We start from the raw sequence: 5,661 nt of genomic DNA, 5'->3' as shown, positions 1-5,661 counted from the left end.
AGTTAAGTTATTTTTCTGCGAAAAATTCGCCGATCAGGAAACACGCGCTCGCCGTTCGACGAGCCGCTCCGCGACGAAAACAAGCTTAAGCAATGGCGTCGTCGAACGGTGCACATTCGGCAAGCAATCCTACAATTTTTTGTTTATAACATAGTTTATATGGATTATTCCCAAAAAATTATACATGATTTGGAAATGTTGAGTCAAATTAGTCTAGAATCGATTAATTTTATGGAAGAAAACCTTTCAAACAGCTGTAGCCCCCAACTACACATGTGCCGACGGCCGGATGGCCGAGCGGTCAAGGTGGCAGCCTACCGCTCTGGGGGACCCGGGATCGAATCCGAACGGGTCGAAAATCCCCAGGAATTTTTCGGGGGGTGGTCCGTTTGGATATGTCGGGCCCCGTCCCTCACCACCCGGTCGCCCCATTGTGGGCCTGGCCGAACCCATAATGGGCCTTCTAAAAGAGGCCCTCTTAGTGCCCACAGGGCGGAAAGAGTTAAAAAAAAAAAAAAAAAAAAAAAAAAAAAAAAAAAAAAAAAACTACACATGTGCCGGGCTGTGATTGGCTCATGTATTTAAGTGACTCGTGCAACACGGATTCATATAACACGATCTACCGGAACGTATCTAACGTGTTATAGGGGGGTCTACTGTATATAACTTATTAAACAGAATAAATGTTATAATATGATGTTTGTGGACTGACAACACGCTTTAAAATTTAAAATATAGTAGACTAGCGTATTGATGGAAGATCCTTCTACGGTGATGTAAATGTCCAAGAAATAGTAGTTGAAATTAAAACTTTCAGTCATTTAAATTATATTTCATAATAATTGAGAGAAATGTAACAGTACAAATTGCATATTCTAATGAATAATTGTTGTTTAATAATCATTTTATTATAAAATAAACAATAAATGAAGTTGAAGTTGATATTTCTATTTGTTGGTATTGTCTACTGTTTAATAAATTTTTATAAATATATTTATTTAATTCTCTATAAAAATAAATAAATTTAGTTTATATGCGTAAGAAACTTCCTAAATGAAGGAAATTATTATCTCTTGAAAACACTTTTGAAGGTTTACTTTACATAATATGTAAAGTTTGAGAGTGGTTTTCTTTTCTCTTCATCTAATTTTAATTTATAAAAGTGTTTAATCTGAGCTCCTGTTTGCAGTTTGTGTAATGTAAAAGTGCGTGTGAATATAGAAAATATATTCTTATTTTAACAAATAACTCCAAATTTCTTTTCTAATTTTGCATTTCGAAACTAAATAAATTTACCTTTGTACTGTATCATATGAACCACTGTCATAGCTTTTTATTTTGAAACCTGCTTAGTTAAAGCCTTTAATTATGAGTCAGAGTTACTTCTAAATAGAAAAATACTTTATTTGAAATTATAAAAGGAATTCTGTGGTTCAAACTCCAAGGAACGTGCAGTTTACAGCGCGTAGATAGCATGAAATCTGTCAGTGGCGTGCCGTGACATTTGATGATGGGAAGCTGTGTTTCTGTAAGAAGCCGACTTCCAGGACCAATCAGTTAATTGCGCGTCAGTGATGGTCTAGGGTCCATTCGTACATGGGTGGTGGCTGTAGAGACAAAGACGACAAGTATCTGACAAAAACAGTTTATTTTAACATAAAATAAACATGCAAACTATGTACAAAATAGTTTGCTTTAGGACAATCGGCCGTTCGGACGCCCCGAGCGTCGATGTGGTACTTCGACGGTCGATCGAAGGTGGCCCCGGGACAGTGGCGTCGACAAGTCTGTGGGGCACGGGGAGACTTCCTCTGTTGGAGTCGGGGACACGGTCTAAGTCCGAAGTGGCACGGATTACAGGTTGGCACAATAGACGATAAATTGTTTTTTTTTTTTTTTTTTTTTGCGCGTTGACACACGGCGTTTTGGTTATTCGAAATGTTAACCCAGTGCCGGGTGTCCTCGATTGTCGGAGATTATATCAATCCGTTCTTTCTTTCGTCCATTTTGATTGGTCGTTCTCCCTCAATCACGCTTCCCGAGTGGTCGGTCCCCGGTTACTAAACGTAACGAGACTCTTACCCGGAGCGGGAGAAAAGTCAAAATCGAAGACGAATTCGATCTTCCACCGATCATAGGACGACTTCCTTCCGCGATTTATGGTTTCTGCCCGGCAGTTTGATATAAACAATGGGTGTCCGACTACAAACGACTTTTACCTATGTTTTTTTAAACTAATAAATTTTTAATCAAATTGAAGACAAGTCTGCCCAATAATAAATTTTTCTTTAAATTAACCGTTTTTTCGGGTCTTTCGTGACGGGTCAGACCCGTCCGGAATCTCACATTTCCATAAAAGTTTTAAACAAATATTGGAAATGACAAAAATAAACAATTTATATATTTTAGTTCTAAAATACAAATAATACACACATAATACAAATTGATACGATACAAACAACGATAGAAAAACTTTTTTTAATTTTTTATAAACTAACTCTATTCGGCGATTTTTTCCGTAAAGTCGTTAATCACTTTATCGTAAAAGTCGCTGGTCGTCGACTCCATCGACGTATTTAAAAGCTCTTTTTATATCGAAAGCAACGGTAGCGACCACAATTTTTCCTCCCACCGAGTGTTCTTGGCCAATGTACGAATTTGCTTCTTGGTCGAAAAACTGCGCTCAGCAGACCCACCAGTAGATGGTACCGTAAATATTAATGATATTAAATCATATATTTCTTTTAGTACGTCTTTGTTCGGATCGACATTAATTATAATATGTTTTATGTCTAAGATCAATACTATATAATCCGGACACGAATATAAATATTGTCAATATAATCCGGACACGAACATAAATATTGCGATTCGCTACGTTATTTAGATAAATCAAAAAATTTCCTATAAAATTTACTTAATTTAAAGAATTAAAACGCGCTTAGAAAAATTGTTCTTCATAATATTAAAATTATTAACATCTAAAAGTGATAAAAATTCTAAAGATTTTGTCTGAAAATATGTCAATATAATTACAGTATAATTAAAAGAAAATTATAATTAAATATAACTTTGCAAAAAACGTACATAAAAATAACATCGAATACTCTTTACTTTTTAAATCTTAAACAATTCACGTAGTCAAATAGCTCCCTACCCAGTGGCTAAGACGATTCTTATCCTTAGCCACTGGGAGCGTTACACGTGTGTAGTTTCCACCAGCTAAACTGGCTTAGGTTGGTGCTCTGTAAAACGCATGCGCCATGCCCTCTGGCTGCTTTACACCATTCGGTTATTCTCGCGTTGAAAGCTGTCTGGGAAGCGCTTCCATTCCGCCACTGATATTCGAATATACAATAGCAATCTTATCGTTTTTTTTCACATGTAGTATAGAAATTTGTAATAAGATACATAATGCAGTTATAATAAAATATTAATTTCAATTAATTCAAAGTACGTTAAAATATAAAAATTTATATTTTAGAAAATACAAGGGAAGGTCATCGGAAGGTGGATGCGGCGCTTCCACCGCTTTCAATGACGGCACGCCAGTGAAATCTATACCACGACCATGGAACTGCGGATCCAAAATGGCGGCTTCATAGGGAACATTGGTATCCTGACCTTATGTTTATAGTCTTATAGACCTTGTAAAAAATAAGCGATCAAAACGCCATTAGTGGAAATAACTCAATTACACAAAGAATTATTGATAAATTATTTTTTCAAACAACTTTTTAATAATAAAAATAGGGTTAATATTACCTTAGGTGACAAGATGGAGGCTCGTCTCTGATTCCAGCAAGGAAACAGTGGGACGCACGTTGTAACCTAATCTAACCTATTCTACTAATTTGGTTGCTAATCATTATGGTAATTTATTAGAATAGGTTAGGTTAGAACGTGCGTCCCACTGTTTCCTTGTCGGAATCAGAGACGAGTCGCTATCTTGGCACCTAAGGTAACATTAACCAAAAATAGTGTGAAATAGGTTTTCTCATTTCCCGGTCTTTTGCTGTCCCGGGATTTCGGGAAAAAAGTGAACTGTTTCCCGGGATAGAATTAATTACTTTTAAGATATACAAAATATCTCGAAATCAAATGATATAAATATCTCTCATTTTTAAAGTAATTTAATACGGTTCCCGTTTTGCAACCTCTAAAATCATATAAATAATGCTGTATAAGATATATATTAAAAGTTACCTTTGAATTACGTAGAAATTTTCTCAAATAGAAAAAAATTAATAAAGTTTGCTGGAAACTGCATACAGCAGCAGCAGCAACAACAACAACAACAACAACAACAACAACAACAACAAAAAGCTTTGAATTGAGTTGAAAATTAAAAAAAAAAAAAAACTTAGATCAAACTTCTAACTTAAAAGGTAATTTTCGTTTTTTAAATAAAACGTATTATAAAAACTTACAATAATAATTTGTATTAAAATTTTAAAAGCAAAAATGGTCAATACTCCAATAAGTAATGAAAAGTCCTGCTACCAAAAATGCCTTTTCCGATTCAATTCATGTCAGTGGAATCGTGTTTAATGCATTTAAGAGAAGACGAATATTATATGGTTTTTCACCTTAACCTGGAAGATTTCTAGTTCACTTTCGAAATTGTAGTACTTCTTTTGCTCTCTAGTATTCTCGATTTGCCTACTTCGGCTGCTTTAATAGAAACATCAAGCTTATAGCCCAATAATTCGACAGTTCGTTTGTCTTTAATAATCAGGTTTATGAAGAAAAACTTCATACTTGTAGACTCGTTTGTATCCTTGCCCAATTTGCACAACCTGGCGTTACGCAGTTATTGAAGCCACTGGGAATGGTTAAAAATTAAGACATCATAAGCACAATTATTCCAGATATTACAGGTTCTGACAAGTAAAGAATTTTCAGAGTCCTGCCACAAATAAGCTACGTATTGATTATTGACCATTTGTGACATGCCATAACGAGCAAAAATTTAAAAAATTAATAAGTAGGTTTAAAATTAATAAATACAAATTTATTCTGACAGTTTATGAGTTAATTATACTTTCTATTTGCAAAAAGTTGTTCAACTTTAACACAAAATAAGAAGAAAGTGAACTTTTAAGAAATTTGCGGGATTTCCCGACGCTCCGCCTCTTGTGTCGACCTGAGCTTGTAGGCTGTGGGTTCGGTTCACCGACGCTCCTTTTCTTTAAACAAAAAAAAAAAAATAAAAATAAAAAAACAAAAATAGATAAATAAACAAACAGGCACCCGAGCTCCTTTGCTGGGCGGGGGTTCCCCGGGACAACTGCCTGCTTGTTGGGCGGATCCGGCGCCCTGCGAGGAATCCGCAGTTGGTCGATTACATCCGGATTAAGATACAGATTCTGATTCCGCCCCGCGGGCCCCTTTTGTGGCCGGGCCGCTCTCCGGGCTTATCCCGTTCTTGAGCCACCTTTGGGATTTTCGCTTTATCGGCGGCCCTGGGGCCCACTGTACCGTTGGAAGGACCACCAACAATACAAATAATATAATATATGAACGATGCGCCTGACCGTGTTCCAGTCTGTCGCGCACGCGCGTCTATTCATTTATTCTTACACAATCACACACTTCCTTCACTTTCCAATCAATTTTTCTGCTCCACAACAATGTAATCTCTTTCGAACCCCCCTAAAA

Source organism: Centruroides vittatus, unplaced genomic scaffold (genome assembly GCF_030686945.1).
Source record: "Centruroides vittatus isolate TY-2023 unplaced genomic scaffold, ASM3068694v2 contig_349, whole genome shotgun sequence".
Lineage (NCBI taxonomy): Eukaryota > Metazoa > Arthropoda > Arachnida > Scorpiones > Buthidae > Centruroides > Centruroides vittatus.
This window is presented reverse-complemented; position numbering follows the sequence as displayed.